Source organism: Agelaius phoeniceus, chromosome 16 (genome assembly GCF_051311805.1).
Source record: "Agelaius phoeniceus isolate bAgePho1 chromosome 16, bAgePho1.hap1, whole genome shotgun sequence".
In the NCBI taxonomy this organism is placed as follows: domain Eukaryota; kingdom Metazoa; phylum Chordata; class Aves; order Passeriformes; family Icteridae; genus Agelaius; species Agelaius phoeniceus.
In genome coordinates this window covers 2,581,461-2,603,861 of record NC_135280.1, presented here as the reverse complement: position 1 = coordinate 2,603,861, position 22,401 = coordinate 2,581,461, and the positions used below count along the sequence as shown (strand labels likewise).

General features: G+C 54.5%; 1 protein-coding gene and 1 long non-coding RNA gene across 5 annotated transcripts in view; one reads left to right on the top strand and one right to left on the bottom strand.

Annotated features, from left to right (window-relative positions):
* Positions 1-3,322: 3,322 nt before the first annotated feature.
* LOC143695380 (uncharacterized) lies at positions 3,323-5,979 on the bottom strand. The gene is made up of 2 exons (XR_013184515.1): positions 5,708-5,979; positions 3,323-3,592 (listed from the first exon to the last, which is right to left on the bottom strand). It is a non-coding gene; the product is annotated as an uncharacterized LOC143695380 (long non-coding RNA).
* Positions 4,809-22,401, top strand: part of RAI1 (retinoic acid induced 1) — a 74,321-nt gene continuing 56,728 nt past the window's right edge. The window contains exons 1-2 of one of the 4 annotated variants that reach the window (XM_077187133.1): positions 4,814-4,949; positions 16,946-17,057. The gene's annotated coding sequence lies outside the window, so the exon portion shown is untranslated. Of the gene's footprint in view, positions 4,950-16,945; positions 17,058-17,093; positions 17,194-22,401 lie in introns of all 4 variants that reach the window. The other 3 variants (XM_077187134.1, XM_077187132.1, XM_077187131.1) reach the window with 3 other exon arrangements.

The window sequence follows — 22,401 nt, the reverse complement described above, 5'->3', positions numbered from 1 at the left end:
GTGGGGTGGAGGGGGGGCTGGTGCTATTTTTTTTTTTGTTGTTGTAGGTTTTGCTTTTTTTATTATTATTATTTTTTTTAAATACCATTTTCAGCACACCAAGGAAGCTGCCAGCCAGCCAAACGCGATGCTCGCAGCATACCCACAGCAATGCTGCTCGCTGGGAGGGGCCCCAGGGCAGCTTTCATCCCCAAAATGCCTCTGAAAGCCATTGAAGCTCGAACTGGGGCCGTCTTCCTCCTTCCCTTATCCCAGGCCCCCTTCCCACCCCTCCGGGCTTCTCCTGCCAGGCCTGGAAAAAGCCACTCGGCCACACAGCAGGGATGGCCTCAAGCACAAGTGACTGCTCGGGGCGTTTTGTAGAGCAGCTGATTTTGCTCCTCAGCTCTGCTCCCTCCTCCTTCCCCTTCCTTTTTATCTCCCTCCACCTGCTTTGGTGGAGGAGGAGGGGGTTTGTCACCCTGCTCTGCCGGCTGTGGTGGCCCTGGGACCCGATCAAAGGGACAAGGAGGGACATGGGCAGGGGGGGGGATAATTTCTTATCTCTGGGACATCTCCTGCATGCAAATGGCCTGGTGCTTCTGCTGAGTTATCAGCACCTGAGGATCTCACCGACTGCCTAATTAATGTCTGCAGTTCCCTCTCCTCAGAGCTCCCAATACCCCATGAACCACATTGCTCCTGCCACCTGGCCCTGCCAAAACAGTCCATGTGCTCCTGCTGGGAGCTGGAGGGAGGGATGGGTGGATGGATGGATGGATGGATGGATGGATGGATGGATGGATGGATGGATGGATGGATGGATGGATATACAGGAGGGGGACTTTGGACAAGGGCATGGAGTGACAGGAGAAGGGGGAATTGTTTCATGCTGTTAGAGGGCAGGGTTAGATGGGATATTGGGAAGGAATTTTTCCCTGTGATGGTGGTTGCCAGAGAAGCTGTGGCTGCCCCAACCCTGGAAGTGTTCAAGGCCAGGTTGGACAGAGCTTGGAGCAAGCTGGGATAGTGGAAGGTGTCCTTGCTCATGGCAGGGGGGTGGAACTGGATGGGTTTTAAAGTGCCTTCCAACCCAAACCATTCTGGGATTCAATGATGCCATGAATGGATAAAGAGAGGGAAGGAGGGAGGGAGTTGCCCTGTGCTGATGCGTTTAGCAAAGCAGCCACCACCTCTTCAGCCCTTGTGGATTGGGAGCCCAAAAGGAAGCCCCCTCCTCCACTCCTGAGTCCCCAGTGTTGCTGAACCCGTGTCCTTACAGCCCGGGGAACAGCTGCACATCCTGGTGTGACACCAGCCGTGCCACCTGGCCTGGGATGTGCTGCAAGAGCAAGTGCAAGGGCAGGGACTGGTACTGAGCAGCTGGGAGGGCCGAGGTGCTGCTGACAGCATCAGTCCAGGCTGCCAGAGGGGGGTTTGGAAGGCACTGCCAGCTTGGCAACGCTCTCCCCACACCTTTCCCATAATGATCAAGCCACACTGCTCTATTTAATTAATGTTTCTCAGTGGCACAGCCTTCAGCTACTAAAATAAGTAAATAAAATAAAGCAGAGGTTTCTTCTGGTTTTTTGTTTGCCTTTTTTTTTTTTTTTTTTTAATAAGGGGAAACTCCAAAGCTCATAAAGTTGGAACCGTGTCCTGGCATTAAGTGACAGCAGGGGATCGCTCCTCGCATCGGGCACAGACCCAAAGCACTTAAAAGCAAGGGCAGGAATGGGTAATGCAAGGCTGCCATCCCCTTCCCCAGCCAAGAGAAACGCAGTGTCCGTGACACAGATCAGCACCCCTTCATATTTCATCTCAACGCAATGCCCTTATCTTTGACCCAAAATAAAAATTATTCCTTGCTCAGCGATCTCAAAATACAAAATTATCTACGCGTGCACTAATGCCACGTATCAATCAACTTCAAATGCAAATCCCCACAGCGTTTAGCCCTAATTTTACCATAAAAGGATGGGTCCACGCCAAGCACCTCGCTCAACATTATTGGAGGGAACGGCAGCTTCCATCAGCAAATCTTCTCCTGGTCATTGACAAATACTTGGATCCTCAGCTTTTCCTAATGGAAACAATCTGGCCAGTTCCTGAGAAAGGGTGAAGCATGGAAGGAGAGCAGCACATTCTCCTCTCTCCCCCTTTTCCCAGCCTCTCTCCTTAAAAACCGCTTCAGATCTGGAAGCTGGTGCAGAGATGGGCGCTGGGGAGGGAGAGCAGAGCCAGGTGGGAGCAGCCAGACAAACCCCTCTGCTCTCTCTGCAAGGACCAGCATCATCAGCCTCAGTGGGGAGAGCCTGCACCCCATCCCTGCTGACAGCAGCGCTGCTCCAAGGGAAGCCAGGATGTGCGGTGGGTAATTAGGGATTTGCAAGGCTGGGCACACTCTGCAAGGCTTTTTCTTCCTTTTTGCAGCACTGAGGGAGCGTTGGTGGGAAAAGGCGCTGTGCAAGCGACAGGAAAACACCAGGGAACACTTGAAGGAATGTCAAAGTGCAGATCAAACCCAGCCTGTATTAAATGTCTTTGCAGGTTGCTGCAAGGCTGGTGGGGTGCGGGTGGAGCAGGCAGACAGCAGAGCTACTGCAGGGCCACAACAAATAACCAGCAGCAGCTCTGGAAAGGCTGAAAGTCGCTGGGCATGTGCCGTGCTCCAGCTGCAAGGAGCAGGAGAGCCCTCTCAAGGGGGTCGTTCCACTGGGGCTGTCCCACCACCACCAATATCAGTGACCCCTCCACCAGACACAGCGTCCAATGAATTCCCACCCTGAACCCACTCAGACCGGGCTCGGTCCCGGCAATGCTGCGAGCGCGGCACGCAACGGGTCCGTCCAAATTTCCGCCCCACATCCTCGAGGAACAATGGCCTGTGTGTCCCTCGGAGGCCCCTCCTGCCACACGCGGCCGCAGCCGCCCTCCGAACACTCTGGCTCTTGTTCGCTCTGGCCGGGAAGCGGCGGAGCAGCAGGTATTTCCTGCCACCGGCTGCCATCCCCGCCTGGCCGGCCCCACGGGGGACGTGCTGCTCCATCCCTCGTCCCCGGCATCCCCACGGGACCTGCCACCCCTCGGGGACAAACAGGCACCGCAGCGGTTGCTGTCCCTCGGCAGGCAGGTGGCCCTGCTCCAAAGGGACGCCAGCAGCTCCACGCACACCCCCGCTGTGCACATCCTGCTGGAAAAGATTTCCCTTCTGCTGTTCCAAGTCCCAGCTAAAATGAGGCTCAAAAACGTGCAAAACGCTGGTTTTGCCTCGTTTCCTTTGTGTGTTTCAGTGTGTTCTGCAAACAGGGCACTTCCTCAGAGCTCCGCTTTGGCTCTCACGTTCGGGAATAAGAGAGAGGCTTTTATTTTAATAGGAAAACAGGATTATAAATTAGCAGTCAAGCTGTGAGAGCACAGAGTCTTCCTCTTAAAATATCCACACACGTTGCCTCGGCCAAAGCTGGGTGTCAGCGCTGGGGACACAAGCACGGAGGGGTCCTGGGTGCCACCCCTCTCGGTGCACAGCAGGTGCTGGTGGCCGGTGGCACATCCAAGACACTCATGAATAACCAGCTGCCACCACCCTGCAGCGAGGGCTTACACCGGATACCTGATGGAGAGGAAAATCCCAGGCAAACATCAGGCAGCTCTGCTGGCTGCAGCCAATTTTCCTCACTTAATATGTTTCCTGCACTCATCCCCCTCCCTGACCTCGGCTCCTCCTTGGAGCACGTTCAGCCCCAGACACTCTGCTGAGCACAGCCAAGGCCAGCGGGACTGCTGCCATTTCGTCCCTCCCCTCTGCTCCCTGGTCAGGGCTCCTGTCACACTGCTGCAGACCCCTGAAGGTCCCCAGAGCAAGGTAAGTGGGCAGTGATGAACACCTCGTGGGGTGATGGTGCTCTGTGCACCCACGGAATGCCCAGAGAGCAGGGGGTGGAAAGGCTACATCCATCCTTTGTGGAAGATGCATGTCCCAGACTCCGATCCAGATGAGGATCTGAATCCAGCTCTGAAGGCAAGTCCAGATGTGGGTCCAAATTCAGCTCCAAATGCAAATCCAGATGTGGATCAGAATCCAGTTCCAAATCCTGATCTAAATCCAGACACAGACCCAAGTGCAGATCCACACGTGGTGCAATCCTGATCCAATTGTGGATTCAAGCCCAGAGACAGCTCCAGCTCCAAACCCAGACCCAGGGTCTGGTGTGAGTCTGCAGGGACCTCATCCTGCCCAGTGCCAGCACCCGTTGGCTGCACCCAGCACCGGTGTCACCTGCACCAGCACCTGGCAGATGCTGACCGGGGGCTTCCCTGCACCCAGCACCGGTGCCACTCTCTCGTCAATGTCCCCGATGCCCAGTGCCTGCATCCATCAGGGTGCCCGGTACCCAACATCATTTCCACCCTCCACTGCCCGGTCCCCGGTGCCCAGCTCAGGAGCTGCCATACGGTTCCTGCTGCTGGCTGCCCGGTGCTTGTTGTGCCATGTCCCGATTCCCGCTGTGCCATGCCCAGCGCCCGCCCCGCTGCCCCCGGTGCCCCGTGTGCCGTGCCCCGGTTCCCGGTGTGCCGTGCCCAGCGCCCGCCCCGCTGCCCCCGGTGCCCCGTGTGCCGTGCCCCGGTTCCCGGTGTGCCGTGCCCAGCGCCCGCCCCGCTGCTCCCGGTGTGCGCAGCGCCCGCCGCCGCCGCCGCCCCGCCGCCGTTCCCGGTGCCACCGGCGGCGCTGCCGGCAGGTGTCGCCGCGGTCGCGGGCAGGCGGCGGGCGCGCGTGCACTTCCGACGGCGCTCGGTCATGCCCCCGCCGTCCCTCCCCTCGCTCCCGGCGCCGCGCGGGGCTCCCGCCCGCTGACACCGCCGAGGCGGCTCGCACGGCGCGGGAGAGCGGCGCGGCCGCCCGGGCATGGCCGCCGGGGCCGCCCCCGCCCAGCGCCGCCGCTGAGAGGCAGCGGGGCTCGGCCCGCCAGGTAAGGAAGGGCTCCGGACGCGGCTCCGGGGGAACCGGGCGGGCCGCCGAGCCCGGGGAGGGCCCGGGGAGGGCGGCGGGTGAAAGGGGCCGGCGGGGGGAGCGAGGGGAGCGGAGGGGCCGGGCGAGCGGGGCGCTGCCGGAGGCGGGGGGGGGCCTGCCCGCAGCCCCGTTACCCCCCCGGGGCTCCGCGTCGCAGCTGCGGCTGCAGCCGCGGCTCCCGCCGGGCCCGCTGCTCTCCTGCTGCCGCTGGAGCGGCGGCGGCACCGCCAACCCGCCGCCACATATCCTTCTCTTCCCCTTCCCTTCCCTTCCCTTCCCTTCCCTTCCCTTCCCTTCCCTTCCCTTCCCTTCCCTTCCCTTCCCTTCCCTTCCCTTCCCTTCCCTTCCCTTCCGCCCGCGCTCCCACAGCACCGCACTCGTATTTCCAACCCTAGCCCGTTCCGGCCCCCCCAAAGCTCGCCCCAAACGCGCCTCGATCCCCCCAAAACGCGAGCCTGTGCCTGGCTCGGTGACGTCACGGAGGGGCTCCCCGGCCCCCCCGGTCCCGCGGGTGCGGTGGCCGCGGGGCTCCCGGCCGGTGGTGCCGAAATGCCGAGCGGGGACATGGTGCGTCTTGGATAGATAGCCCTGAGCCCCTCCTGTGCCCTTTCGCTGCAGCTGTGAAATTCCATTTAAATTCCTCTGTGTGTGTGTGTGTGTGTGTGTGTGCGCGTCCCCATTCCCACTCTCCCTGGAAATGTGCAGCTGGAGCGGCACCTTGAGCGTGGCGCTGGGGTCCCAGTGGAGGGGCTGAGCTGCCCCAGGGGTCGGCATCCCGGGGGCGCTCCGGCCGCTGGAAGCATCGTGGCTGACGTTGCAGACCTGCCGGAGGTTCTCACTGACGTCAGAGTGGGATGCTGTTGGGGTGCTTGTTTGTTCCCCACTGCCTTTGATGGAGAGCGGTGCCATCCCTTAGATGTGAGCAGATTTTGGCTTGCTGAAAGCTCTTGTGGCCACTGGCCCTGCCCGCTTTCCCCTTGGCTGCCAGCGGTGCCCGTGTTGGCTGCCCTCAGGTGACCTCCCAAAGTGATGGTGTGGAGGAACAAACCCCACGGTTGGGGTTTTGCATGGGAGAGTGCTCCTCGGGCCCTGTGCCAGCCGAGGGAGGGCATCGCTGGTGGTGCCAGCATCTTCCAGGAGCTCTCCCAGCTCAGCTCCAGCTGCCCCAGCTCCTGGGCATTGCCAGAGCCTCCTTGCTGGTGCAGAAATGGTTCCCTGCTGTGTGTGCCGGGACTTTGTGGAGTGCTCCCACCGCACAGCTGCCTTTGCCAGGGTGGCAGTGTGTGTGCCCCAGGTGGGTGAGCAGTGCCGTGGTGGCTGTGCGGATGTGGGTGCTGTCACCTGTGTGCTGGTGACAGAGGGTGGGGGGCAGAGGTTGGCTGTGTGTGGTGCTCGCCGGTGCTGAGACTGCTTCTCCTGGTGACTGTCACTGTCTGATGAAAATGGACCTTGAGCTGCTGGGAGATGGAGTGGAGAAAGATGGGAGGAAGCCAAGTGAGATGGAGAAAAGGACATGTTCCCCCTGAGTGCCCTTCCCTCCCCGTTCCCCGTGGGATTGAGGTGTGCCTCGAGGTGTGGCGAGAGCGATGGTGGCGAGGGGTTCATTGTGGGTCTGTGCACGGAGCTGGGGGCACCCACACCCTGAGCAGCAGCTCTGCAGCCCAGGCCAGGAGCTGTGTGAAGTTCAAGGCAGGAAGTGAGAAATAAAAAAAGAAAAAAAAAATACCACGACTGGTAGAAACCACCAGGGAGATTTAGGGAAGCAGCAGTGCTGTGCTGTGGAGCCCAGAAGAAGTGTGTATCCTCATCTGATGAGGAGCTGCCCGTGCCAGGGACCGCAGACCCACCTCTCCTCTCCCGGCTCTGTCTCCGCTGCAAGCCCCAGGGAACAATTGCATACAGAGTGCTTCGTTTCAGAGCCGCCACAGTCATTTCAGAGACCTTTTAGGCAGGAAAAGTGCTCTGTAGCGTGTAATTTGAAGGCTCTGCTCTGAACCTTCACTGTCGCTCTGCTAAATGATCCTCTGCTCTTCCAAACCTTTGCTGCCTGGAAACCAGCAGCTCTGACCTGGTTCCTGGCCCCGCTGGGTCCCTGGTCTCCCTTCAGCTCCGTGCTAAGGTGAGGGGAGTTGCAGGTTGTGAGGAGCAGCCTGGGGTGGTTCTCTGCCTTGCATGGGGCCTCTCAGATGTCAGAGTCCTGGGAGATTTCAGCCAGTCTTAATCATCTCTCGCCTCTGCCTGAGCTGCAGAGGTTGTCAGAGCACACTACGGATTTTCCAGCCTGGAGGGTTGAGTCCTGTGAGGGCTCTGCAGGAAAATCTAGGGACTCCAAGTGATTCTCCCCCGAAACGGGGGAGGTGCAGAATTTTCTGTAGCATCCCTCAGGCAGCTCACAGTGGGGAAGGACCGTTTGTTCTGCCACCAGAGGAAATGGCACAACTTTGGTTTAACTGATGAGGCTGTGCCACAGCCTCACTGGGGGCACCAGAGATGGGCCTGGAGGTGCTGCACCATCAGTTGGCCAGGGAGTGTGATATCACCTGGGGTTCCCTTGTCTTTGCTTTCCTGCCTGTCCTTGTTAGCTGCCCTACAACTTGTGTCTGCTGTAGGCACACCTGCCAGAGGAGCAGAGTGAGCTGTGCGTTTCCTCTCGCCCTGGGCACTGCCTGCCCTGCCAGATGCAGGCAGGGCCCCGAGTTCCTGGCAGCCAGGGCATGCAGGCAGCCTGGCAGGGAGGTGCAGGAAAAGAGTGCAGGATGGGGAGAAGAAGAAACATTTGGGTATGAAGGGTTTGGCTGTCAGCTCTCGGTCCAGAGCTGGGGTGGCACAGTACAGGCACCTGTATGTTTTCTCTTGCCTCGTGTAGCTTCGCTCTGCTTTGAATTTGCTTTGTTTTGGATTTGCTCTGCTTTGGATTTGCTCCTGGTTCCTGCTGAGCCAGGAGAGTCCCACTGATGGTGGATTTATGCATGTCACCAAATCAGACACACAGCCAAGGCAGGAGGCACCAGCTTGAGTCTGTCCTAGCAGGCTGCATCAGCTGTGCCAGGCGTGCACCTGGGTCTAACCTGCCCTTAAATCCTGATGGTGCTGCCCTTAAATCCTGATGGTACTGGGGACTCCGCCCTGTCCCCAGGCAGTTGCTGCCACCCACTGATGACAATACTTCCACTTGGCTTCCTCTGCTCGCATCCTATCCCCCCAGAAGGTCATGGCAGCAGGGCACAAGGCAGAGGAAAGGCAGTTTCCCTTTCCCTTCTTCACCTCTCAGAGGGATCCTCCACAGCTACAGCCCTTCTGAAGAGCAGGCAGGATGCATCCCAGCTGGGGTGGAGCAGGCAGGTCCGTGTATTGTCCTGCCACCATCCTGTCCCGTTGCCTGCCTGAAAACACACTCAAAATCCACCTGCTTGGAATTGCGTGGATTTGGGATTTCCCCCAGGAGGACTGGTCCAGCTGCTTGAGGCAGGCAGCAGCAAGGCTTTCACCTGGTGTGGAGGAGGAGGAGGAGGTGGGAGGCAGGTGCAGGTGCTGGGGTTCCAGCCTCACATCCAAGCACAAGGAGCTCGTTCAGAGCAGCGCTCACCACCTGCGCCCACCAGCACCCAGCTGGCAAAAACTACCCATCCCAGCAAGCAGAGGGCCACCAGCAGCCCTGCAGGATGGAGAGTGGCTTCCTGGGGCTGGCAGTCACCCCCAGTTCCCCTGTGGGAGGCTGGGATCGCTGCGGGAATGCCGCTTCACCGCGGGAAGGTGGCAGCTTGGTTTTTGCTTTGGTTGCACGGCCTAGTTTCGAGAGCTGGAATATGCTCAAAGCTGGGCTTTCTGAGTTGCTTTTTTTGGTTTTGTTTTGTTTTAAATGACAGCATTTCCCCTTTAAATTTACATCTCTAGCTGGGGAACACAGAGCCTGGTGAGAGAGGGAGTGTGAGACTTTTATAAAAAGAACGAGTCGGGTTTTATTATCCCTTTGAGACGAGCAGGGAAAATCTATACTGAAGGCATGAAATAGCAATAAAAATGGACTTTTTGCCAAAGCAAAATTAATTGAGTGAATCTCAGTCCTCAAGCCTGAGCTCTGAGAGGCTTATGAGTTGGATATGAACCACGCTGCCCCCTTCCAGGCTCTCATCCCCCAAGGAGGAGAGGCAAATCCTCCCTCTGGTCCTCGGTGTGTGATGTGATCAGCGCCTGGGAGCAAAGGACTCCTGCTTGGGATCCAGTGAGGGTGAGGATGCCTCCAGCCCTGACTGTCCCTGGAGCAAGGACCTTCTTCCTGTCCTTTGGCTTGGGGATGCTGGCGGTCATTCAGAGGTCATCGCCCCAGCATTCCCATCACTGTAAGTCATGGCATCCCATCTGGACTCTGGATTTGGGGGAGTTCAACAAGAAAGAAGAGGAAGACTGGACACAGCTTCCTTGAACCCACTGTAGAAGCCTGGAGAGGATCCTGCTGTCTTACCCTGGGCTTGCTCTTATTGATCATTTTCTTCCCTCATCTCTGCATCCTGCTCTTGCTGCACTCTGGGGTCTGGCTCTCCAAGGTGCTTTCTGGGCAAATCCTTCACAGAAAAGGAAAACCCCTCCTGGGTTTTGTTCTTCTCGACGTCACATGCGGTGGCACCAGCTCTGCTTTCCCCAGTTTTGGGGAGAGGGTGGCAGTAGGAGCCGTTGGACAGAGCAGCAGGGGAAAGGCAGATTCTTTTCAGCAGATGGTGCAAAGAGGATGAAGCTGTGTAAACCTCCTGAGTCCACTGGAGAGACGGAGATTAAATAGTGAGAGGGCCGAGAGGCAGCCCCAGGCAGGAGAAGGGAGGAGAAAAAAGGAAAATGGGGGTGGAAATGGGATTGGAGAGTGGAGCTGGGGAGAGGAGGGTTGGTTTGAACCGGCATCCCTCTCCCACTTGATGTCTCCCCTCCAATTCAGAGGGCCTAGATTCAGTGCCATAAAAATATAGCCCTTTTCAATCCCTTATCTTGCAGGAGCAGAAACAATTGGCCTGCAAAGAAGGAGAAAACAATCTGTTTGACTGACAAACAAAACCACATTTCTGCACAAAAGGAGGAGGAGGAAGAGGCAGCTGTCTGGCTGCTGCTTCGGCTTTTTTCCTTTCCCCTCCCTCTCCTGTCCCCTCGCTGACGGTGTCAGAGCAGAGCCTCTACCCTTGCCAGCAAAACACCCGCTGTTCTGACTGGCTGGGTTCAATGTCAGGCTCCTGCAGCAAATGTCATTGTCCTCCCTGCTGTCCCCAGCCGCGGTGGAGATGCACCAGCCCTGCTGTGCTCCCCTCCTGGGGATGGTGCAGGCAAAGGTGGCACCCCGAGATCACCAGGGCAGAGCCCAGCTGCTGGGAGAGGAGCAGGGTGGGTGCCAGAGACAGAGAGTGATGCTCAAGAGAGGGACCAGGGCCAGCAGCTCGTGGCAGCTGAGCTGGGGACAGAGGGGACACAGGAGGTCTCTTGCTGGGGGGCCTTGGGAAGTTCAGCCAGATTCTGGGTGATGCTGATATTGCAGCATCCATGGAGCACCTGAGTGCTGCAGTTGGAGGTGCTGCTGGAGCCTGGTCCCTCTCCAGAGCCAGCCCCGTGCCTCAGTTTCTCTGTCTGCAAGGTTAGCAAGGTAACACGCAGATGCTGAAGGAGGGCTGGGGCATAGAAGTGCCCTGTGCACCTCAAGTCATTATCCCAACAAATTGTTATCCCTAAAAATTCATTACAGCAACCACTGTACCAGCCAAATGGGTGCTGGGGGGAATCCATCAGACAGGCAGGAGCAGAGCCCATGGGAATCTCCGTGCTCCATCTCTCCGGAACAAACTCCTTACTTGGAGGATTTTTTGAAAAAGAAACTGATTTTCCCCATGTGATTCCCTTACCAGGAGCAGCAGCAGTTTCCTGCCTGGAACAGTTTTCCAAGGGGACTCTGCTCTGTGGGGACATGTGAAGCAAACACCCACGCTCTGAAAACAGCCAAATGCAATAAATACCCAGTGCCTGAACCTGGAAAAGCAGAGGCTGGAACAGGGCAATCTCTGCAGGGGCTGGTAGTGCTGCCACAGAGGGAATCCACAGTAAATAAAGGGGCACAAGAAGCAAACACTGTAGCCCCCAGGACACTCTTTTGATGCAGTTGCTGGTGACCTACTAGAATCCACTAGAAAGATGATCCTCCACTGGTGGGTGGTTCACTTTCTCCTTTTTCTATTTTTTGAGGAGCTGTTTCAGTCTGCAGACAAGTAGCAAAATAACATGTGAGAAATCAGAGATTCCAGGTGAGTTAATAACAAATAATGAGTCTCTCAGTTCCTGAGTGGTTCTCTGGTTGCCGCAGTCCAGGCGTATAACAACCAGGCTTTCCTGAGCATCCTCAGCCAGGCTTGTTGAAATACTGCTACAGATTGATAGAAACAGCCTGAATTCAAGGGAATTTAAGAGATCCAGCCTCTACATTCTTAGATTGCCAGAACAGAAGCTTTGGGGAACCTTTGACCTGAAACATTGGACGACTTTGATTTATTTTTTAATTCCTGCACCTAAAATACAGAATTTTCTGCATTTTTCTTTCGTCTTGGATTTCAAAGGAGGAGAGGAAGTATCCCTGCACACGTCAAACTGCAGGAAAGAGAAGATACTAAAGATGACTGGACTACTTTTTACAACTTTGGCTCTTGACTTTCCTCCCCAGAAGGGGAAGATGCACTGTCAGCCTGTCTTGTGATCAGGCTGTATCCTTTTGTTACCCTGATAAATGTCAGCTGACCAGGCTGGGATGTGTAAAAGCTCCATCTCTACCAGACCTCTGCTGCTTTTCCTCACTATTGGGGCAGGGAAGGGCCCAGCATCTCCCCACCTGAGCAGTGCTTGCAGACTTTGCCTGACCCCCATAAGGTCCCCATCTCCTCCACGCCCTGCTGTGGTCCCCCAAGGTCCTCCAAAACCCTTTCTCCTTTGCCTGCTCCCGCCTTCCAAATTCTCCCTGCCTCCTCCCTTCAGATCCTTGCTCCCAGCTGAACTCTACAGGCAGTGGTGAGATTTTGGCCTCCATGCTCATTGCTGGTAGCTGAAATGCGAAGCTTGTGCTGTGACAAAGTAAATCTAACCAAGAGGCAGATTTTGGCTCCTGGGCAAGAAAGACCATTCAGTTTTCAGCAGATTCCTGCTTCTTGTGTCCTGCACGCTCTGATCATGGCCATGGGAGCAGCTCTCAGTGTGAGGCCAGGGTTTGGCTCAGCCCAGCACTTGAAGGCAGGTGGCAGAAGCAGAGTGGGTTCTGCTGGATCCCCAGCTCTCAGCTTCACACCCTGGGGACGTCCAGGGATGCTCACAGTCCCTGGCTGATGGGACGATATTTCCCATGGCAGAGCCAGCATTTGGTGATGCAGCAGCCACCCCTGTTTGACCCAGACCTACCTGGAACCTCTCCTTTCCCAGAGCATCTCCCACCCCTTCCCCCAGCCACAACCACACAGAAGCTCGTCCTTGGTGTTCCTCTGTGCTTGTGCCTCTTGGGATTTGGCCAGCATGTGTCAGGGCTCCTCTTCCTCTGCAGCTGCTCTCCGCTCGGCTGCCTCACCCGGAGCATCCCTTCCTCCTGCCTGGGGCTGCTTGGAACATCCTGCTTCCCGAGTTATTTCACCCTGATTTTACCAGGTCACAGGCGTGTTGGCTGTGGTGGCACAGCCTCTTTCATTAGGTGTATCTCCAAGCATGGCTTCCATCTGTCCATCAGTCTCTATCGCTAATTCCTGCAGCATTTACAGCCAGGCAGGGGCTTTGGTCATTTGGAATAGTCACTGGTGGTGGCAGGGCTGTGCTAAATGATCTATTCCACACGTTTCACCTCTTCTCTGTTCGCAAATTGTTGGTGATTTTTTTTTTTTTTTGTAGTTGCATTAAGTATTCCAAGTGACTGCGATTTCCCCCATCGTATTCATTATTCAAAATTGTTCTCCAGATAATTTCTGCAAATAATTCGCGGTCTTTGCTCTTTTGTGAATACTTGGTCTCAGGAATGAGAGTCGTTTTAATTGGGATCTCACATCACATGATGGGTTTTGGCTTCCCGATTGGGCAGGCTTAATTTTTAGACTTGAGATTTGGGGAGGGAAACTGTTGCAATGAAGAATTTGAAATCTACTTTCTTCCAATATCTTTTGTTGATGCTTAAAATTAACAGAAATTAACAGTCTGTCTCACTTTTTTTTTTTCTTTTTCTTCTCCTTCCCGGCTAAAAATCCCTGCCGGTAACTTGTTGGCAAGAAACACTTGGAGAATATAAACAAAAAGGTGGCACCAAAACAGCTAAATTTAACATATCTAAAAACTGGAGTGATGATTCACGGTGGTTTGTTGTATATTATTCACCTCACTCTGGTAAAAATAATGATCAAAATAATTTAGAAACTTAAAAAGTCACATAGCAAGGCGACATTTATAGCACTTGGTTTCATAAAATCTTCCATCAGCTGCTCTCTGTGTGCCTGAGAAACATCCTGTGGGCTGGCTGGTGTGTTGTACCTCAGCCCTCAGTGCTCCAGCCCCGTGCTGAGGCTGCTCCCAGCTCAGTGGAGGTGGAGGAAAGGAAGGTTCAACCATCCTGGCACCCCACACTGCCTGGATCCGCACCCTCAGCGGGCGAGACTCCAGTTGCCTCTCACAGAGCTCGACTCCAGGCAGAGGGTGACTGTAAGTGACTTGCCCAAGGTCACACTCCAGCTCCGTGGTTCAGCTGGAAATAGCTCCAAGGTCTCCTGATCCCCCCAGCAGCCCCCTCGCTGCCAGGCGAGACGGAAAGGTGCAGAGTTCACGTGGCTTCTCTAACCGACAGCCTGGCTCCTGCCACCTCACCTAAAACCTCAAACCTCCTTGGCTCTGCTTTCTGCCCTCCCTGCCCATCAGGCTGAGTCAATACAGCCCCCCCTGAGCAGCCTGGGCTCCCGTGGCATATTTATGCCTCTGGAGTGGAGCGCTGTGCCGGCGTTCCCGTTGGTGCAGCACCCGCACAGCCCGGCTGCTGGCTTCCACCAGCTGCTGCTGCCGATTTCCCTTAAAAATAAAACCCCTCTAAAGGTACAGCAGGGACACCTTAAATGCAGAGCCGTGGCATGCAGTTAATCATATCCTCTTAACGGGTTTATTCGCTCATTAAATATTTAAGACTCGTTTCTCTTTATCAATAGTGTGGAGGCGTGCAGGCCCCGGTGCAAAGATTTATGCACACAATAGGATCGGTGCATTTAGATTTGTTTGAAGGGATCTGAGAGCCATTTAAAACCCGACCGAGGGGGACGGTTGCTGCTGCTGCTGTTTTCCTCCAGCGAGGTTTCTGCCTTTTCTGCCTCCTGGCTGTGGTTGGAAGGTGGCAGGAGGTGAGGTTGGGGGGCACAGATTGATGGCTGCCTCTGGTACCCCTGTAGTTCCTTTTGAAGTAGCTGTGCCCCCTTTTTGAGGGATGCTGAGGTCTTGGGGGGGGGCCATGTTTGGCTTGATTGTCTCGTAGTGGTGAGGATGGTCTGTGGAAGATGTGGTGTGTGGAGGCAGGACCCAGTGTTGGGAGTGTATCTGTGGAAGTGGTGTTTTGATCCCTGCTTCCCACTGCTGTCTGTGGGAAGAGCTTTGCTGTTGTGGTTCAGAAGTGAATTCCAGCTCGTCTGGCGCCGTTCGGGAGCCGTCATGCAGGTGCAACATCTGTTGTTCTTCTGTTACTACCTGGGCTCTGCTCTTCACACAGGTGTAAGAGCAGTGGTGGCAGCTTGGTTCGTAGGATGGGGAGGGACAAAACCCATGCCATCATCCTGCCTCACCCCCCCATCATCTGCCCCTCTGCCCACCACAGCTCGCCAGCCCAGACCTCCATCCAGAGCATCTTCATCCAGTACCCAGCATTTGCCACCCTCCTCATGCCTGGTCCCTACATGGGGCTTTGTGGCTTCCAGCTGCTGCCAGATGTGTCACCCATCCTGGGGGCAGGGAAGCAGCTCCTCCCAGTGATGTGAGTACACCTGTTCCCTGAGCTCCAAGGGCTCTGGGCTGCGATGTGGGGTGTGGGACGTGGACAGAGGCCTGAGTGTCCATTGCACAATGTGCCCTGCTCTGTCCTTTCGTGGAGAGCATTGCTGGAGCTTGCAGGGACAGCAGGTCCCGGCATGCAGGACTCAATCTCCATCTCAGCAGCCTCTGCTTAGATCAGGAGGGAACATCTCATGCCAAGACCTGTCCTCCCCAGGCTGAAGCTCGGAGTCAGAGATGGCAGCAGCTGATGCCCATTTTTTTTCACCCCCTGTGGCAACCTGGCAGGTTCTTCCCGCAGCTTTGCATGCAGCCAGACATGCCTGTTCCAAAACCTCTTCTCCAGGAGGTGCTGGGGGTGGATAGGAAGGGTGAGTAGCTGCAGTGGCAATGGGCAGAGCTGCCTCCTGAGGGTGTGAGAAATACCCCTGGCTGGATTATTGACAGACAGCCCAGAGCATGGGAAGTGCGTGCGTGCGTCAGATATTTACCCAAACCTCTCCTGCTTTGCAACGTGCCCACAAAAAAAAGGATCTGACAGCAATAAAACTGTCGGGCGGCTGCTGCTGCTTTTTTTTAAAGTTCTATGATAGCTTCTCCCCCCGCCTTTTTTTAATAGCTAATGCATCTGTCACTACTTTCCTAATGAGCTTTCCGAAAAGGGCCTTGGGGACCTCTACCTATCCATGTGGGCTTGGATCAGAGCGTACTCAGGGGAGGCAGAGAGAATTCAGCTCCCTGTTTCACCCTCATCCCCTCCCCAAACTCCTCTCTGAGGGCAGGTTGTCCAGAGGGAGGGGAAGGCAGCAATATCTCAGCACTCGGCGAGCTGGCGTGCACCCCCTGCAATCACAGCCAATAATGACAAAAAGACGGGGCTGCTGCCAGAGATAGAGAGCTGAGCTCCAAGCGTTACAGCAATGTCACAGCCTTGGGACTGCTGCTGGCTGCTACTGGAAAGAAATTTCCTCACAACAGGCAGAGTTATAGGAAGGAGCCATTGATTGCATTAAAAAACACCCTCCCCACCTCTTTTTTTTTTGGCATGGATTTTCAAGGCTTTTTTTTTTTTTTTTCCTTTCCTCTCCCCCCCCCCTTTCTCTCTCCATTTGCCATTGAAGTTGCGTTCAATAAAACCCATCGCCCGAGAGCGTCTGTTCGCATGTTCTCAGCAGTACAATGGGCAGAGGACTGCAGTGTGCAGAGCCCCAGCCAGCCTCTGCAGACAATGAGGGGCTGGCAGCGGGGCAGGGGGGGCTTCTAGTTTATTTTATTTCATTTTTCCCCCACCTGCCAGCCCCCAGTACTAATTGTAATCACAAAAGGCAAATGGGAAGGGACTGGGGGAGCAAGGCTGTGGTTCACTGGGGTCATGGTCTCCATCAGTCATTCTCCCAGCCTGTTGCTGGGTAAAAGCTCGGCTCCTTGGTTTATCAAAATGACTGTGCAGTAAAAGCCTCTTTGCCCAAACCTCCCCCCCTCCCTCAAAAAAAAGCTGTTTACTGACTCAAAAAGCCTGGATTTCCCATTACCATCCATGGGAGACTTCCCGTTGACTTCTCTAGGTACAGAAGGGAAAACAGAGGGTTTGGTGACTCAGGCACAAACCTGGGATCTCTTCCTCTTGCTGACGCTGTTGGCAAATCTTTTAGGATTTAGCCAGATTCATCCAGGGACCAAACACCACCATCCCTGTGCCACTGATTGGGCACAAGAGGATGCACCACTTGGCAGGAGTGAATTCCTAATTGTGCCGTGCCCGAATTCCTCTCAGCTGTGAGATGTGACAGTGCTCACCCTGTGTTGCACGATGGTGGAGAAGCTAATAGCTATTAATGCCAGAGAGATGCTTCCAGATCTCTAGATAAAAGGTGCTCAAGGAGGGAAAATTATTATCATCATGGGCCAAAGAGCTACGGGGGATTTGAAATCTGTTTGTGTTTGTAGGATGTAACCACTAAGGAGGGAGAGACTGGGACAATGGAGCATGCACAGCACTAATGGAATGAGCGTAGGAAAGAGGATATCTCTGGAGACCCTTAGAAACCATTTCCCAGTGGTAAGATCTACTTGGGTTGTTTGTTCTTCTTCCCAGATGAGAGCTGCAGTCGTGGACGCTTTTATCACTTACGAGCTGGACTAGATGGAGGCCAGAGAGCGCATTGTAGGGACGAGCCCGTGTGGCTCTCCAGTGGGTAGGTACTGATTTATCCGGTCTCAGCTTCCATTTCTGGCTTTCAGAGCTGTGCTTTATAATAGGGGACCCTGGAATGGATGTTTCAGGCCTGTTTTTCAAGCTTACGGGATGCAAGGTAGAGATGCAAGGGATGACGTGGACATCTTGAGGCTGCAGCACGAGGGTTATTCATGCCTTGGGATACAGTTTGGGCTGAGGTGTGGGTTTGGAGCGGCTCCATGGTAGCATGTGGTGGTTCCTTGAAGACATTTCACTTGGAGATTCACTTTTTCCAGCTGATTCAGGTCCTCATGCGAGCCCATTTCTCGCCATGGTGACAGTGAAGCTGCTGAGGCTCTGTGTGATAACACCCCTGGTCCAGGCTAGAGGCTCTTAGCGGGCTCTGAGCCCAGAGGGCCAGGGACTGTACAAACACAGGTTGTTCCCTTGAGATTAAACCCCAGCTAGACAAGCTGTTTGCAGTCTGTGGTCTGGCAGTGCTGAGTACACTGCTGTACAAAGCGTTGGGCAAGCAGGTGAGGCACAGGCAGCATCCATCCCAGCTCCCCTGGAGTGTGTATCCTGGATCCTCACTTCCATCCTGCTCCAAAATCATCATGTCACCTTCACTTTGCTCCCTGAGACAGCCCCATTTTGTGCTCGGGGGAGAGGCAGCCTTTCTCACTGGAGACCTGCAGCACACCATGCTCTTTTTTTTCCTCTCCTGTCTTTTTTCTTTTTTTTTTTTCCTTCTCTCCTGGACACTTTACTTAGCTTCTTTCTTCCCTCTCATTTTCTCTACCATCAAATGAAAGCCATTCAGACCAAAACGGTTCAGTCTGCTCTTTGTGTCTGGAAAACAGAACACCAAAGACAGCTGGACCTACCCGAGATGGCCACGGCCGTGGCAACAGTGGCTCTTTGTTAGCGCTGTTGTCTCTGCCCCTATCTCCAGTGTCTGGGGCCCTGTCTCTTTAAAGCTTTAGTGTGCTGTGTCAAAGCCAACAGAGAGTTCAGCTTATTAATGGATTCGCTAGGTTAATATCCCAACAGTTTGGTGTGGTGTTTTTTTTTTTTTTTCTCCCTTTCCACCAGCATAATTTAGAAAGAGGGGGAGGGGGGGAGAGAAAGATAACCCAGACCCATTTCTGGGGAGGAGGGCACGGCATGGCTCATTGCTTTGGAGAAATGGAGCTGGAATGGTTGGTCGGGGCCACGAGAAGGTGGTGGCCCAGCCCTTCGCCTTCCTGTCTGTATGTACATCTCTCTCTATCTCCTTCTCCTGCGGGGTTCCCTGCATCAAAGCTTCTTCCAGTTCTTATGCTAATGAGGTGCATTAATGCTTAATGACTGTGAACAGGCTTGTTTAATTGCACCTATCTGAGCAGGAGGCACGTTGCTGTATAAGAGGGAACGACCATGTAAGCAGCTGCATGCCCTCCTGGACAGTCTTAATTACATGTAAAACTGATGTGATCTAAACCACCAGGCTGGTGATTAGTTTAGTGAGGCAGGTGGTACTTTGCAATTCAGTGCCTCAGAAACTCTAGAGCAAGTGAGATCAGATTCTTTCGTAGGCTATGGAGGATAAGGCAAGCCCTGATCATCCTTGAATTTGATGTTGGGTGGGGACAAGCACGGCATAGTAGATTAATTTAATTAATTTATTGCAGTTAGTTTGCAAAGACATTATCCGCCAGCGTCTGTGCAGAATACTGAGCAGTCCCATTAATGCAATGCTATTTTGCCTGTAAATCCTCTCCCCCCGCCCCTTACAGGAGGAATGAGCTGCGATGGTCTCAGCTTTCTGCAGCGTTATCTTGCGCTGGTTGAATGCAACTGATTGTCTGAACTACAAAGGGGCCCGGCTAATGCAAAGCCATCCCTATTGGCACCAGACCTAGATTAATGACTCTGCATGCATTGACTTGGCTCCAAACTGGATTTCCCTAAAGCAGCTCGCTGCTGTCTGCACTCCCATATCCCCTAGCTGGGCTGGGATTGTTGGGCTGGCGAGAGCCACGGAGCTGGGAGCTTGGGAGCTCCAGGTGGGAAGGCTGTGGGTAAGGGGTGCACAGGTATGAGGGTGCCTGTTATCACCAGCCATCTGCTGCTCATCACCCAGCCTCGCTGCCTGGGGTTATTTGTTTTGCTTTTATTCACCCGAGAGGGGATTAAAAAAAAAACGTAAACCAGCCTTTATTAGAAATGGCTTTAGAAGGGGAGTAAACAAGATCCAGCAGGATTTTGGGGTTGGTTGTTCTCCCAGGATAGGTATCTCCCAGCACACCTCTGCCCAAGTGGATGCTCACACCTTCCTCATCCCCACACTGGACTGTTCGCTGTCACCCCACTGGACCCTTCCCTATCCCCACACTGGACCATTCTCTGTCTCCACACCAGACCTTTCCCCATTTCCACACTGGACCATTTTCTGTTCCTCACTGGACCATTCCGTGTTCCCTCGTTGGACCCTTCACCATCCCCACAGGGGACTTTTCCCCATCCTCACACCCGACCCTTTCCCGTCCTCCCACTGGGATCTCACCAGACCCTTCCCCTTCCCACACCAGACCCCTCCCTGTCCCCACACTGGATCCCTCCCTGTCCCCACACTGGATCCCTCCCTGTCCCCACACTGGACTCTTCCCTTGGCTCATCTCCCTCGGAGCCGTGCCATGAACTCGGATCTCCCCTCTCCCTGCCTGCCCGGGCCCCAGCCGAGGCTCTTCCTGACGTTACTCCCACAACAACCACTTCCTTCCCATCCCGACACCCCAGCTCCACAACCGTCCCTGCCCAGCCCCTCACTATCTCCCCGATACCCCTGTTCTGCTCCTCTCCTTCCAGCCACCGCTGTTTATTTTATGAAACAACTTGGAGACTGTTTCTCCTGGAGTGAAGCCGATGGCGGAGCTGCTGGGTGGGGGGGTCACTCAGCCTCCCACTTCCACCACAGAAGTTTCCTCTTGGTGTCCACAACACCTGTGGGGTTTTGGGGATAGAAACCCAGCGTGTGGGATGTGTTTTTAGCCAAGAGGCCAGCACCAGCTGCCCCAAATGAAGCGTCCCCCCAAGCCCCTCATGGTTCAGGCTCATCAGGGAGGGAAGGCCTGGCCATGGTGGGCTTGGGGGGATGTGGTGGGAAGGTGGCAGGGCAGGAGCTGGGGAAGAGGCAGGTGAGGTGTGTGGTGGGGAATTAGAGTGCTGTGGTACCTTCCTCAGTGTCTTTCTCCCAGTGGGCACATTTCATGGTAGCAGAAGGCTCGGCTATGGCGGGGGCAGCAGCTGAGGAGACGGGGTGGCAGAAGGAGGCTTGAGATGGAGGCAGCTTTGAGGGGGAGAGCAGGGACCTGCTGGATTTTGGTGGGAGCTCTCCCTCCATGGGAGCTAGTCCTGCTCTGAGGGGCTGCAGCTGCCTGGCTCCCCATGGGAAGAGCAAGCAGCTCCACCGCCATCTGCCCTCCCCTCGCCCCCTCCATGCTGGCTGTCCCCCCATTGTCCCACCAAGACATTTTGCTGCACCAACACTTGGCCTTGCAATGGCCTCAATGCAGATTTGGGGTGGAAAAGCAGACTTTTCTTCTCAGAAAATCCACCTCAAGCACAGCTCCATGGTGGTGGCACCAAGGCAGCCCCTCATCGTGGTCTTGCTGCTGCCGGGGACTACCCAAGACCTCACTGCAGTGGCAGTGGCATGGCCACCCACAGTGCCACCCCTCTGAGTGGGACGAGCACCCTGAGGCACGCCATCACTGTGAAATCAGGAGTGTTTTGCTCTCCTGAGGGATGCTGCAGAAACCGGTGCCACGTCAGGGTGCATCCCCTGCGGGGGGGTTCAGCCTTGCCTCCTCTGTGGGCGAAACACCCTCGCACTGAACCCCCAGCCTGAGCAAAACCTTTTTTTAGCACTCCCCTATTTGCCAAGCGTACTTCCTTTCTTTTGATTCTTACCACCTACATACAGTCTGACTGCAACGGCAAAAAAAAAAAAAGAAAAAAAAAGGGGGGGGGGAAAGAATTGCAACATTCAGTCGAAGGCTTTTCTGTCTAATGACGTTAAATTTATTAACCAAAACTCCAGCTGCACCAGGCTGGGATCTAATAATATTCAGGCTATGGAGACATCAAGTAGAAAGAAGCTTAAAGCCCTTTTTATTTCACAGTAAAACTGTCAGTAAATAACTGGATTGTCTTGAGACTGAGAAAATGGGGATTTATCTTCCTGAACATGAAAAGTGTGCTTATTTTTTTTATCAGCTTCAAAAAGCCCCAGCAACCTTGATTTTCCTTCCACACCGTTCTCAGCTGCTCTGCCAAGCCCCAAAACCACACAAATCAAGAGACAGGCTCTAAAGATATTTTTAATTAAATTAATTCCTTTTCCTTCCTTTCCCATTTCTCCCTTGTCCCCTCCTCCATCCTCTCTTTCTCTCTCCCTGTGTCCCCAGCTAATGACTTCTAAGCACTGTGACATTTCAGCACTGGCTGTCACTAACACCACACCTCCGTGCTGGTTATAAATTGGGCACAGAGACATAAAATTCCCTGCAGAAGGTCCCCATTTGATGATATTCTCCGAGGTAAACCTCCAATAGCTCCCTGTTTTCTTTAATAACGCTAATAGGCATAGATTAATTAAACTGTTATATTACTTCCTTCTTTCTACCAGCACCAGTTAGAAATCTTATTACCTGCTCCTCTCCGCTTGCCTTTTCCCCAAGGTGGTTATATTCCAACCAGTTACCAGGGTTTCTCAGAGCCTGTAGCACAAGGTGAAACGGCAGATCCAGCATTCTCTGGATCCTGCTCCCAGCCCTTGGCTCCCAAACCCCACCGACCTCGGCAGAGCCCGGGCGGGCGTAACCGGGGTCAGGATTAAGCCCAGTTTGTCTGAAGAGGTTCTGTCTTGAAAGCAACAGCAGGGCTATTGTTGAGTCTGGATGCCCCCTCTAAAAGGGACCACAGCTGTAGGAAAGGGAATTGTATACATCCATCAACTCCTCCAGGGCCTCAGGATGTATTAGTTAAGATTGTGGGATAGCATGTCTCGGCTCCACTGAAGGGCTCCTTTGAATGACATGTTGGATATACTGTTGCACATCTGGCTGCTGTATTATTGAATTGCTCTATGGTTGCATTTTCCAGACCACGGGAATGTGTTGGTTCAGGAGTGTAGGGGGGGAAAAGGATGAAGGGGACAACATGTGGGAAAATTAGAGGGATG